The sequence below is a fragment of the Natator depressus genome, chromosome 9 (genome assembly GCF_965152275.1).
Source record: "Natator depressus isolate rNatDep1 chromosome 9, rNatDep2.hap1, whole genome shotgun sequence".
NCBI lineage: Eukaryota > Metazoa > Chordata > Testudines > Cheloniidae > Natator > Natator depressus.
The window spans coordinates 54,073,309-54,088,288 of NC_134242.1; the positions used below are offsets into that span (position 1 = coordinate 54,073,309).

At 44.3% G+C, this 14,980-nt stretch overlaps 1 protein-coding gene across 1 annotated transcript in view; it reads right to left on the minus strand.

Annotated features, from left to right (window-relative positions):
* ING5 (inhibitor of growth family member 5) overlaps positions 1 to 14,980 on the minus strand; it is a 57,834-nt gene that overhangs the window by 35,692 nt on the left and 7,162 nt on the right. The gene's annotated exons all lie outside the window — the stretch shown is intronic.

Consider the following 14,980-nt stretch of genomic DNA (forward strand, 5'->3'; position numbering starts at 1 on the left):
AAAAAAAGCAAACGGGATGTTAGGAATCATTAAAAAAGGGATAGAGAATAAGACTGAGAATATCTTATCGCCCTCATATAAATCCATGGTACGCACACATCTTGAATACAGATGTTTACAGATGTGGTCCCCTCATCTAAAAAAAGATATACTGGCATCAGAAAAGGTTCAGAAAATGGCAACTAAAACGATTAGGGGTTTGGAATGGGTCCCATATGAGGAGAGATTAAAGAGGCTAGGACTTTTCAGCTTCCAGGCAAAAAAAGTGAAACACACCCACCTAAAAGCACTGGCTAAGCAAGTACCAGTCATTCAAAAACTCGTCAAAAACGTAACCATCTGTGCTCAGCATATGCCGCAACGGCAGTGTGCTCACCATAAAAAAAAAAATTAAACAGTTAAAACGTCAATTGGCCATGCATTCGGTCCAGGTGGCAAGCCTCACGGGGGATGATTCGGGTGACCCTTGTAAGGGCTTTAATCTCTCCCTTTGCAAAAATCCCCAATTGTGGGCAAAACCTTGCTGCGCCCTTAAAGCGGCCCTCATTAAAACCAAAAAAAGGTCCACAAAACAACTCCAAAATAAAAATTGGGTCAAAACTCAGCATATTTCAGCCAAAATTCAAAGTCCATTGGGCCCAGCGAACATCTCCATGTTGGCTTGTGAGCTTGGCCCCTTTAAAACAAAAAAGGCTGCTACCTGGCTCCTTTCCCTCTAATTTATCATACACGTAAACAATTTGTCCCAGCAAAAAATTAAGTGGGTGCTTACTCTGAAAACCGCGGTGGCGCACTTCCAGGGAGAGGGGTTGCTTATTGTTCAAGCTGTGGCGGACGTCCTTCTCTCCACTGGAGAGAAGTGAAAGTTCCTGTCCAACCTAAATCAGGCCCCGGGGCAAACCAGGTTAAATTACTGTCATAAATATAAAGGGAAGGGTACCCACCCTTCTGTATACAGTGCTATAAAATCCCTCCTGGCCAGAGGCAAAACCCTTTCACCTGTAAAGGGTTAAGAAGCTAAGATAACCTCACTGGCACCTGACCAAAATGACCAATGAGGAGACAAGATACTTTCAAACTGGGCGGGGGGGGAGAACAAAGGGTTCTGTCTGTCTGTGTGATGCTTTTGCGGGGGACAGCTCAGGAATGCAGCTCAGAACTCCTGTAAAAAGTTAGTAAGTAATCTAGCTAGAAATGCGTTAGATTTTCTTTTGTTAAATGGCTGGTAAAACAGGTTCTGCTGGAGGGAATGTATATTCCTGTTTTTGTGTCTTTTTGTAACTTAAGGTTTTGCCTAGAGGGATTCTCTATGTTTTGAATCGGATTACCCTGTAAGATATTTACCATCCTGATTTTACAGAGGTGATTCTTTTACCTTTTCTTTAATTAAAATTCTTCTTTGAAGAACCTGATTGCTTTTTCATTGTTCTTAAGATCCAAGGGTTTGGGTCTGTGTTCACCTGTACCAATTGGTGAGGATTATTATCAAGCCTTCCCCACGAAAGGGGGTGTAGGGCTTGGGGGAATATTTTGGGGGGAAGACGTCTGCAAGTGGTCTCTTTCCCTGTTCTTTGTTTAACACGCTTGGTGGTGGCAGCATAGGGTTCAAGGACAAGGCAAAGTTTGTACCTTGGGGAAGCTTTTAACCTAAGCTGGAAAGAATAAGCTTAGGGGGTCTTTCATGCACGTAAACCATGGCTCAGTTACAAAAGCTTACCAAAAAAATAAATAATTAATAAAATAAATAAATTAAAACTATGGGCCAAGAACAAACCCGCAAATTAAAAGGCGTTAAAGGGTAAAATCATGCATTTTGGGGAGCCAATCAAAGGGGTAAAAGTAGCTGTCCTCCATGTATACCAACCAGGTACCAGGGGAAGGTGAAAAGGGACCAGCCAAGGGCCAGTTTTCGCCGGTAACTAAAAAGATGTAAAGACGACAAAAATAAAGGTTCGTAAGCAAATCTGGTGCTCCCTCTGGGTTCTGGGGGAGGATATAAGATGATAAAATAAAATCCCACCATCCTGTTGGTGGAAAGGCTATTGGTCCTCTCGGCCAGGTGGGAAAAACGGGCTGCCAGCATCCACAAAACCCAGGCTCACCCGGCGGGCTATCAGCTACCCCCGCCCTGACCTGTGGCAGTAGCCACCCATTCCGCCCCTCCGGTGGAGGATTACTGCCAGCTCCGCAATCAGCTCCCGCAAACTGGGGACCCCGGGGAGGGCTCCGACTAGGGCAGCCCCATTGTCGGCCGGGGTAACCTGGAACTCTAATTGACGCCCCAAAATCGCCATTATAGTTGTTGAGCGCCCCTGTATGGCCCTACTAGACACCGAGGCGGGTATAAATGTATTAAATTTCACCCGTTGAGGGCAACCCGGGGCCCCCCACTCAGGTCTCTGTCTTCAATTTGGGGCCGCAACAGCAACAAACAAGTCCCAGTAACATCTGTAGGGACGGTTTTACATGCCTCATTTACTATTGACCCTTCATCTATGGAGACGGTAATTTTGGGAATGCCATGAATGCTGAAACAGGGGGTGTGGTTTAATCCTTACAACCAAGGGGGCACGTTGTGGCAAGAGTGGCGTATGCCTCTGCCTTGGGACAAGGGAGGAAGGTTTGCCATCGCTGCAGTGGTGGCGCTGACCGCAAAGGGGAAAGCATTTTAAAAACAGGCAGTACCAGGGGTGTGGCAAACATATCCCTCTAAATGTGGGAGGCATAAGACAGCACTGGTAGAGGTGGTGGGGTCCCCCGTTCCCCTGCAACGACAATATCCTTACTCCAAAGCCGTGGAGGAGGGCATAGCGGGGGTAATTGCCAACTTAAAAAAACAAAAAGTGTTCCAAACTATCCATAGCCCCTTTAACAGCCCGGTCTTCCCGGTGCTGAAAGCGGGGGTCAGGCCTGGCGCCTCACCATAAATTACCAAAAAATAAACCAAGGCACCCCTATAAGGGCCCTGGTGGTCGCCTCAATGCCCAAGGCCCTACTCCATGTGCAGCTGCAAAATAGGTGGTTTTCGGTTACTAATCTGGCTAATTGCTTTTTTGCTTTACCTCTTACCCCTGCCTCCCAGGACTGCTTTGTGTTTCAGTTTAGGGGAAAACAGTTCACCTTCACGCAAGTCCCCATAAAATTCCACAATGCCCCCTCCATTGCACACCAACATGTGGTGGCTGTGCTGAACAAGCTGCCTCCTAAGGTCCATTGCCACGTCATTTCATATGTAAACAATTCGTTAGTGCATAAGAAAACAAAACCCCAGGTGCAAAATATCATCAAAACTGTTTTAAATAAAATTAAAAAAACTGGGTTCAAGGTGTCGTTAAAAAAAGCGCAATTGGTCCAGTGTTCAGTCCCCCTGGGGGAAAAAGATAGGCTAGTAAAAGTGGCAAAGGTCCGCGCATTGTGCAAAATAAATAAACCCACCACTTTAAAACAATTGCGCACCATTTTGGGGGGGTTAATTTTATTCAAAATCACATTCCCAACTTTGTTACCCTCCCTCGCCCCTTATGGGCACTGCTCAAAAAAAGGGCATAGTGGCACTGGGGGGACCGCAAAAAACTGCCTTTAACGCCTTGAAGCAAGCTGCCTTGTGGGTGCCGGCCCTCGCTTTCCCAAACACTACCAAGCCTTTTTACTTTCGACTGTCATGCGGTCTGGAGGCGCTGGGTGCTGTCCTCCTCCAGAAAAATGCAGAGGGCCGGCTAATCCCAGCTGCATACAATTCTCGAGCACTACAGCAGCCAAAGGTAAAATATAGCCCCTGTAAAAAAAAGTGCTTGGCAGCGGTATGGGCGGCACAGACTTTTCAGGCATACTCCAAAGCGGCGCCAATAATACTGCAAACCCCACACCCCTCCCTAAAATACATTTTAACCCGGTCCAAAATAAGTTCGATCTCAAACACCCGCTTGGCACAGTAAACCCTGTTTCTCACCCAAAGGTTCTTAAATTCTTGCTTGCTGCCCTAAACATCAAGCAACAAATACACATCAGTTATTGGCACAAAGCAGCGGCACTGTAAAAAAGCTAAACCAAAATTTTAAAAATGTCCTCCATAAAATGTGCTCAACTTCAAAAACAAATTGGCCCCAAAAGCTGCCGACTATTTTGGCAGCTTTACGCAACTCTAACCGCCTAGGCACTGAGTACACCTCCTACCATATTCTTTTTGGTCACCCAATAATGTGGGGCAATCTGTAAAAATAAAAAAAAAATTTACCTGCCAGTTCACCAAACGGTTACAAATGGGTATACTGCCCAGCTAAGGGAGGAATCTGTAAAACCTGCAAAGCCATAAAAACCGTTTTAAACAAAAAAAAGGCCAAACGCAAAAACACCGTCATTAAAAACGTCCAAACCCAGCAAATTAAAAACAAGGTAATATTGCAAAAACTAAAAAAAGCGACCCACACCTTGGATGTTAAGTGGATGGGCCCGTATCCCATTGTAAACCGCATCTCTCCGGTAGCGTACCAGCTTCAGTTACCCAAAAAAGTAAAATAAGTGCATGCCAATCAGCTCAAAACATATGCTTCTTCCTAGGTTTCTGGTCATGGTGTCATGGGCCTCAGTTGTAAACCAGCCACCGGCCTGGACCATCTGGGTCTTCAGCTACCCATAAAATTATCTAAATAATAATGATTATAAAAAATATATATATACCTCCAAAGGCCCTCCATGATCCAAACTGCCACTGGGGCCTGGGCCACAGCGTGGCAAAAAGCAAAAAAAAAAAAAAAAAAAAAGGTGCCTTGGCTGCAGTGCAAATAAACACCACAGGGCCACAGCAAAATACCTGGTGGGTGGCCCCAAGCCTCCCTGAAATCCCAGAGGAACAAAACCTATTCAATTTATTCATAAATGATCTGGAGAAAGGGGTAAACAGCGAGGTGGCAAAGTTTGCAGATGATACTAAACTGCTCAAGATAGTGAAGACCAAAGCAGACTGTGAAGAACTTCAAAAAGATCTCACAAAACTAAGTGATTGGGCAACAAAATGGCAAATGAAATTTAATGTGAATAAATGTAAAGTAATGCACATTGGAAAAAATAACCCCAACTATACATACAACATGATGGGGGCTAATTTAGCTATAACTAATCAGGAGAAAGATTTTGGAGTCATCGTGGATAGTTCTCTGAAGATGTCCATGCAGTGTGCAGCATCAAAAAAGTCAAAAAAGCAAACGGGATGTTAGGAATCATTAAAAAAGGGATAGAGAATACGAGGGAGACTATCTTATTGCCCTTATATAAATCCATGGCACGCCCACATCTTGAATACTGTGTACAGATGTGGTCCCCGCATCTCAAAAAAGATATACTGGTATTAGAAAAGGTTCAGAAAAGGGCAACTAAAATGATTAGGGGTTTGGAACAGGTCCCATATGAGGAGAGATTAAAGAGGCTAGGACTTTTCAGCTTGGAAAAGAGGAGACTACGGGGGGTATGATAGAGGTGTATAAAATCATGAGTGGTGTGGAGAAAGTGAATAAGGAAAAGTTATTTACTTGTTCCCATAATATAAGAACTAGGGGCCACCAAATGAAATTAATGGGTAGCAGGTTTAAAACAAATAAAAGGAAGTTCTTCTTCACTCAGCACACAGTCAACCTGTGGAACTCCTTGCCTGAGGAGGTTGTGAAGGCTAGGACTATAACAGGGTTTAAAAGAGAACTGGATAAATTCATGGAGGTTAAGTCCATTAATGGCTATTAGCCAGGATGGGTAAGGAATGGTGTCCCTAGCCTCTGTTTGTCGGAGGGTGGAGATGGATGGCAGGAGAGAGATCACTTGATTATTACCTGTTAGGTTCACTCCCTCTGGGGCACCTGGCATTGGACACTGTCGGTGGACAGGATACTGGGCTGGATGAACCTTTGGTCTGATCCAATATGGCCATTCTTATGTTCTTATTTTCCTCATGTGGTGGCCTGGAGCAGAATGGGAGGCCCTTTGGCAAGCAATAGCAATCCCTAATCCCTAACCACAATATTGTTGCCGTAACCTCCTAAACCAAGCAAACAATATCCATAACAAAAGCCAAAAAGGGCTGTCGCAAAACAATTAATAACTTTAAAAATTTATCATCCATGCCTCAGTTTCCCCAATAAATGCATTTGCAATGTTCTTTTCCTTTCCCTTTTTGCTTTGTTAACAAAACAAGGCAGTAATAGCAAAAGCCCAAAAACACCCTAAACAAAAGTGGTAAAACCACTCTTGCTGCTTCAGGCCAGCAAAATTCGTCAGGGCAAAACAGTGTATATTTGGTGGCACATATCTATAAAAATCCTCGGGTTTCCAACATTTTCCCTCTCTTTTGTTAATTTTACCACTGTCCAAAATTGGCCCTAATTAAAAAAAAAGGTCAGTTATCCATTGGCAGGGGGGCAATTGTGGCACATCATCCTAGGGGCAATTGTGGGCACCGTGTATTACCTGGGTATGTTCCCAGGGGCATCCCCCTGCCAAAAGCCCCAGGTCTCCTGGCCCTGCATATCCCCCTGCAATTAAATCCCAAACGGAATTACTCCCAAAGGGCTCCTTACCCCACCAGACAACACCACATAAAACAACACTATGTCCCATCGCCGTCCAAACCCCCCTCCCAAAAAGTTTATGTCCCCCTAAAAACAATGGTCCCTACCTTTAAGAAAAAAAAATCTCCATCCATACTGCCAGCGCTTATGGTTTCACTAAAAAAAAAAATCTAAAAACAACGGCTCAAGTAAACTATCGATGGAAGGGTACATAAAAAGGTTTTCAATGTCATAAAAAAGTTCAATATGCCATCTAAGTCAATGCTTCACATTAACAGCTAGCATCAAAATGTGGTTGCAATGTTGGTCCCCAAATGGTGTAGGGTTCAACCTAACCCCCACAGTTCCAAATATTGGTATATCACGTATATCACTCACTCATCCACACACACATCCCGCCAGTGTGGAAAGGTAGATATTACATGCCCCAAACAATTTCCAGCATCCCTTTTAAATTGTAGCCTCCTCTGCTTAGCCCCTAGTCTTCAAAAAACAACTCTAAAAAAGCACCTCCACATCTCCCCCCACCAGTGGTGGTGGTGGCAGATGTTACCGGCCACCAAATAAAAAGCAGCCACTCAACGCTAAATCCTCCTTAATGCCACCTTGGGAGCTTTAAATATTTACCTGCCCCTAACACACTTTCAGGTCCCTGCCTTCCTTCCTAATTGTACAAGGGGGACCACCCTGCAAGTTGCCCTCCTTAGGCAAACGTTGTCCTTGTCCCCCCCAAAAAGGCAAACCTTAGTAAACTCCTTGTGGGATGGGGCCAATACGACAGCTAGTATTTAAAATATTCAGCAAGGGGCCATTAAAAACCAACGGTTAAAACAGTTAAAAAAGGCCATGGGGCTGGTCACAAGTGCAAATCTCACTCACCTTACAGTGGCCACCTCCACCCTCAAACACACTGCCAAATTGGCCCTCCACACGCGGGACACCTTGTGGGGACTAATTAAGGCCAAAAACCAACTAGCTTAAAATTCTGTGTGCTCCCAGCTTCAATAATATTTAATCTAAGAAGTCCGTGGCATCCAAAAAAATTTGCTCCATAAAGCCTGGCCCAGGGAAATCCATTCCCACTCAGAAATTCCCCAAAAGCAATGGCCTTTTCGCTATTCCTAAAGGCTCATTTACTAAAACTGCACAGGCATAGCCTGCTCCTTCATGGCCTTTGGTCCCATAAAAAAAGTGTGGGCCCCTGCTATAAAAATCCAGCCAGGCCTTTAAAAAGACTCTAAAACTGGGTGACATGTGGAAGGCGGCTCCCTCCAATGACAAGGCTATGCGGTATGTGCTGACTGCAGCCCCCAAGTATCAGCACACATAAATTGCAAAGGGCAAAACCTGGCAGCTATGGCCTATAAAGCCCCCTCAAATAATATATGTAAAAAAGGCAATACCAGGCCGCTTTTATAAAGTGGGTCAACATATCTGCTGGGAAGGGGAGGCATCAAAATATGCCCCCACCAAAGCACATCTGTTTACCAATACCTCCGCGTGTGTTTGGAGGACCACCTACCCCAGGGTGCCCCTCAATTTGCGGTTCCAATTTCAAGCGCAAAATTTTTCGGTGCATTGGCCCGCTGTTATCCAAAGTAGTGTTAATGTTTCTAATTATATTGTGTTTAATTTTTCATAAATCACGCCCAATGTTTTTCTTCTATTAACGCACACCTGGAAACAACTAACCATGTTCCAAACAAATGCCTCCTCCTTTACAGTGGTGCAGCACACATTTAATCTAAAAACAGCTGCCTTTGCCACAGCCATCCGGATGGGGCATCTATGCCAACAAAAAAATGTGCTATGCTATGTTACTAATAAAGCCAAAAGCCACTACTGGCTGGTCTATGCAATTGTTGCCCCCCTAACAATTTTGTTTGTGCTATATTGCTGTTTGTGTAGGAGGCCAACGGTAACACTAGCCACCATGTCAGACGGAGGGTAAAAACCTAAATGGTAACCCCTCACAAGATTCCTTCGCAGGTTGCGAGAGGCTGAAGGGAGAGGAAGGGAGAAAGGAACGGGTTAACTCGACGCTCCAGCTAGGTCCGAAAATAAAAAGCTAACTCCAGCCCAAGGTCACTGCACACAACAGATTCTCTGCTACCTGCCAAGAAAGATGGGAGCCTAAATTCCAACCCCAGAAAGCTGCAAAAAGCTGGTTTAAACTGGTACAAAAAGCACGGAAAACAAAGGTCCCTAAATGAAACGCCTCCAGAAGAACCCAGAGCTTAAAAATCCTCTCTAAAGCCAAAACAAGTCAGAGATCAACAGCGGACCCTGGACAGCCTGTGCACAGGACAGAATTCTCATCCACCCTTCTCCGTCTTCTTCTTATGTTACACCCGGGCTTGGCCAGCCCTGGGTTGTGCGTGTGTAAGTATAAAAGTGGGCAAGAGCTCGGGCACTAACGCTTTCTTCCTCCCTTTAAGTAACGTAAAAAAAACACAGCACTCACAGGCTTGGGCACTAATACTCTCTTCCTTCCTTTGAGCGACGTGGGGAGAACCCAGCACTCACCGCTGTTGTTTTATTAATAAAGCTTTAAACTTAGTCACTTGGTGTGCTCCTTCATCTCATCCCCTAAAAATCCTGCGGCCTCAGCCTGATCACCTGACGCCTCAGGCAGACTGGTAACTTAAATCTCTCACAAAATCCCCTAAACTCTTCCTTTTGTCCACAGAAAGATCCAAAAGCTCTGTGATATCGGCTCAAAGACTATCCAAAAGGGTCACTAGTTGCATTAATCACTTATCAAGGGCACAACTTGCTTCCGTCCAGAGTCCATATGCACTCCACGAGGTCAGTTTCTATCTCAATCACATTCTGTAGGGATACCCCATCTCAGCAATCTATAGAGCAACGACTTGGGCCTCTGCCTATACTTACGCAGAAAATTATGCGATCACTAAAGATTTGGCCGCTGACACCATCTTCGACTCCACAGTGCTCTCTGTAGTAAAAGACTCCACTCTGAAGTCCCAGCCTCCAGTGGTGGGTACTGCTCGGGAGTCACCTACAGTGCAGCCCCCATAGGGACACTACTCGAAGAAGAAGAGGAAGTTACTCACCTTGTGCAGTAATGATGGTTCTTCGAGATGTGTGTCCCTATGGGTGCTCGACAACCCGCCCTCCTCCCCACTACTTCTGAGTTCTCTGTAGGGCTCTGCGGTAGAGAAGGAAGTAAGGGGGGTTCGCCCGTGCAGTGCTAAATAGCCTTGAGGCAAACCACCAGGGAGGGAGGGCACATGTGCGGGCTCAAAGGGACATTATTACCAAAAATCTCTGATTAGAGGCACAGGGGCACACAGACAGCTACAGTGGAGCACCCATAGGGACACACATCTCAAAGAACCATCGTTACTGCACAAGGTGAGTCACTTCCTCTTTTTCAATCTGAAATTCCAAATTCTGGAGAAGATGAAACCCACAAAAACTTTTCTTTTTTTAATAAATTTTAGTTTAGTTAATAAGAATTGACTGTAAGTGTGTATTTGTGTAAAATCTGAAATATTAACCTGGGAGGTAATGTGTCCGATCCTTTGTGATAGAACCTTCATATTTGACTTGGCTGTCTGGGAGGGAGCCCAAAGGCTGGGTTGCTTTTCAGGGAACTGTGTTTTGGCTTCTGTGTAACCAGTAAGCTATTATGGAAACCGTTTTGTTGCTATCTTGGTTAATCTAAGTATTAAAATAACCATCAGTTTTCGGGATTGTTTGCTCCATTCTTTGCAGTTTGCCCTAATTGAGTAACCTCAGTGTGGCCCCCCCCTTGGACCCTGGTCACAGACCCACAATAATGGGGGCATGGTAAACCATGAAGAGACAGGTAACTGATATAGAGCAATCTGGATCATTTGGTATGACAGGTGCCAGCACACAATATGAGTTTGGGTGACTGTGGACTATTGCAGGAAGCAGGGATTCTGAATAAGATTTGGGATCGGAGGTGGATAATCAGCTAAACATGAGCTCCCAGTGCAATGCTGTGGCCAAAAGAGCAAATGTGATCACTGGATGCAAAAACAGGGGAATCTTGAGTAGGAAGAGAGAGGCTATTTTATCTCTGTAGCTGACACTAGTGCAGCCGCTGTTGGAAGTATCCAGTTCAGGTGCCCACAGTTCAAGAAAGAAGTTGATAAATTGGAGAGGGTTCAGAAAAGAGTCACAAGAATGATTAAAGGATTAGACAAAGTGCCTGATATGAGTGACCTCCCTGAGTTTATCTATTTACATTAACAAAGAGAAGGTTAAGTGGTGTCTTGATTACAGTTTATAAGAACCTAGTTGGGGAACAAATATTTAACAATTGGCTCCTCAAGCAAGCAGACAAAGGTATAACAAGATCCAACGTCTAGAAGTTGAAGCTAGACAAATTCAGACTGATAATAAGGCATATATTTTTAACAGTGAGAGTAATTAACTTCTGGAATAACTTACCAAGGGTTATGGTAGATTCTCCATCACCGACAATTTGTAAATCAGGACTGGATGTTTCTCTAAAAGATCTGCTCTGGGAATTATTTTGGAGAATTTCTATGGCCTGTGTCATACAGGAGGTCAGAATACATGATCGCAGGGGTTCCTTGTGGCCCTGCAATCTATGAGAAACAGCTACACAAGGAGAGGAACACTTTTATAAAGAGGGGTGGAGAGAGAGTCTGTAAAGAACTGGGGATGTAGAGACAGCCCCTTATAGGATTGAAATCCATTTACTCAATAGATGGGTCTAACAAATTTTTATTAGGCAAAACATTCAGCAAGTTGTGATCAATTACAACTGGGAAGCTCATCAGGTGGATTTTATCACCATCGCTTCCAGCACTGGATAATACGGATTCCACCACTCTTTGTTACACAAATTTATTTAAAACTTTTTGTTATGTTAGAATCATATTGGAAGGGACCATAAGGGTCATCTAGTCTAATCCCTACTTCTGGGGGAATTCTGTGCATCTGTGGATGCGCAGAATTAATCTGTCTCACATAATTTTGTATTTTCCTGCATAAAAAACTTTTTGACTAAGAAGTGCTGCAGTTCTGCTTTTTGCCCACCAGAGATCGCTGTGGCACCAGAGCAGCCAACTGCATTCATGCCGGCTGTTCTAGCGCCACATTGGCCTCTGGTGAGCAAAACATGGAACTGCAGCACTTCTTAGGCAAAATGCATTTTATGCAGGAAAATACAAAATTCTATGCCCATGGCAGCAGAATTCCCCCAGGTGTAGAGTTCATCACAGGATCCTGCCCACAGAGCCAGGTTAGGACAGAGTGGGTGTGACGTTATTGACATAATCTGGGACGGTATAGATCATTGTTGCAACCAAGGTCCTGTAGTGGCACCAAATCTTATATAAAGGGGGTCAAATAAGGTGTCTAAGACAAGGTTACGGTTTTCTGATTATGATTATGCTATCTATATGTGTGTATCATTTTTGTAGTTGAAGTTATGAATATTGGCTCTATACTGTCTGTATTTCAAACTTATGCTATGCTTCTGGGTGACATCCCGGACAACTTGGTGTCAGCTCTGCCTAGCCTGCTTGATGGCCCATTAAGGACCATCAGCTATACAACCGACCCATTGAGAGAAGGCAGACATGCCTTGTGACTCAGCAAGGTATGCAGGGAAGTGCCTATGGACAGAACTCTGAGGTTTTGCCATGCCATGTGATGGACAGCTTGTCTTTGGAACAAAGAAAGAAAGACCACATGGCAAGAGAATATAAAAAGCTGCTGCAGCTCCTCCATCTTGTCTTCAATCCTGCTCCTGACCTCTGGAGGAACTTTGCTACACTGAAGGTTTGAACCAAGGACTGAAAGACCCATCCCAGCTGTGGATGTACTCCAGAGACTTGATTTGAACCTGCAGTTTACTCCACCACTGCTACATGCCTGAACCAAGAACTTTGCCATTACTGTATGTAATTGATTCCAGTTAACCAATTCTTGCTCTCATCTATATCTTTTTCCTTTTATGAATAAACCTTTAGATTTTAGATTCTAAAGGATTGGCAGCAGCGTGATTTGTGGGTAAGATCTGATTTGTATATTGACCTGGGTCTGGGGCTTGGTCCTTTGGGATAGAGAGAACCCTTTTTCTTTTACTGGGGTATTGGTTTTCATAACCATTTGTCCCCATAATGAGTGGCACTGATGGTGATACTGGGAAACTAGAGTGTCTAAGGGAATTGCTTGTGTGACTTGTGGTTAGCCAGTGGGGTAAAACCAAAGTCTTCTCTGTTTGGCTGATTTGGTTTGCCTTGGTGTGCACAGAAACCACAGCCTTGGGCTGTAACTGCCCTGCTTTAAGCAATTTGTCCTGAATTGGCACTCTCAGTTGGGTCCCACCAGAACCAACATCGTTACAGTGGGGCACACAGGGCTGATGGGGGGGGTCACAGACTGAAGCTCAGAATGGCTAGTGGGGGGACAGGACAGACTGGAGCATGGGCTCAGCAGCTAGTGGGCTGACAGCATTGAGCCTGGGGATGTGGGAGGACGGCTGCACAGACCGATGGAGACGGGGGGTGTGGGGAGAGGGGCAGACGTGCCTGACTGAATGGGAGAGGCTTGGGGTCAGCCAGGGACGGCATGGGGGAGGCTTCCCAACACCATAACAATACCACCCCAACCCCAAAGAAAAACCTCCCACCCACACCCAGCACCCTCCAGGTTCACTCCCAGGCTCCTTTCCTCTCCCTCAGCTCCTCCATTACCCCTGCCTCCCCCAAAGCCTTTGCACTGCTTCTGACAGGTGCAGGAAATACAGGTCTGTATTGTAATTTAAATGACTTACGCAAAATTGTATATTAATATGCCTAGTAAGGAATCTGTCAAAAAAAATTACCAGAATCTTTTTTTATTTTTTTGGTCTGTATTGTTACAGACATACTTGCTGACAGATATTTTGAAATACATTAACAAAATAATTGTAAGTAGCATGATTATATTGTGTTATTTTGACAAATAGAATATGCAGAATTTCAAAATATTGTGTGCAGAATTTTTATTTTTTTGGTGCAGAATTCCCCCCGGAGTAAACCCCCTGCCAAAATGAAGGATTTGTTGTGTCTAAACCATCCAAGACAGATGGTTATCCAGCCTCCCTTTGAAAACCTCCAGTAAAGGAGCTTCCCAGACTTCCTGAGGCAGTCTGGTCCATTGTCCTACTGTTCTTACAGTTAGGAAGTTTTTCCTGAGATTTAATCTAAATCTACTACGCTGTAGTTTAAACCCACTGCTTCTTGTCCTGCCCTATGTGGCAAAAGGCAACAACTTTTCTGCATCTTTTTTATGGCAGCCTTGCAAGACTGCTATTATGCAGCCCCTATATAAGCTGTGGGAACTAGGACTGCTACTGCAGAGGGAGTGTAACCCTGTGACATTAGCACAAGAGCAAGGGGGCACCCAGATAGCTGGTAATGAACTGCAGCTGGCTTAACCAGTTCTACTGTACCAATTGTTCAATGTCATGAAATATATCTGGTAAGTGTCATGCAAGGTGCCAATGAAAAGCTCATAACTCACTGATTAATATCATTGTGTAATGTAGGTGCAATCAAGTGATGCAAAATTATGGACATAAACTGAAATTATAACTCTTAAAATTTGTTTGCCAGCCATGCAGGAGATACTCCATCCTAGACAAAGGACTGTAGTTTTTCCACCTGGTATGGAGTCACTGCCTAGGTACTTTCAAAGACAATGAGAATGTATTTACATTATCACATAAACAGACCCCTCAGGGCAACAGGGGGTAGCAGCAAATCTCACACTATCACAGTGGGGAAGGAGATAGGCAAGTACATGTTTCATGCTCATCCAATTACACTGGAGGGGGAAGGAACTAAATAATTTCAGCAGACAACCCCAGCAAGAAACTTCCCTCACCAGGAGACTGAATTTTTGGGGGGATGGGGGGATTTATTATTTTTAAAATAGCCTCTAAATTCTATGGTTTCAAGGAAGCAGAGAAATTTAAATGCCAGTTCTGCTCTCCTTTTTTTAAAAAGTTGTAATTAAACTTGCAAAGGAACAAAACTTCTGCTTTGGAGCTACACAAGTACAATATATTTTTATTTGGACTCATTTCTCTAATATGGATAAGTCTCCTCATGTCATGCTGCCACTCACCAGCTCAGCCAGACCCATGGACTGAAAGTTACATATGACGAGAGATTCAGAAGGTAAGATTTGGGCAAACTCCCTTGAATCTTTCCCTTTTGTTTTATTTCCTCTTAAGCTTTCAATAGGCGAAAAAACGCATGGCAAAATACTCACATGCACACATAGAATCATAGAATATCAGGGTTGGAAGGGACCTCAGGAGATCATCTAGTCCAACCCCCTGCTCAAAGCAGGACCAATTCCCCAACTAAATCATCCCAGCCAGCGCTTTGTCAAGCCTGACCTTAAAA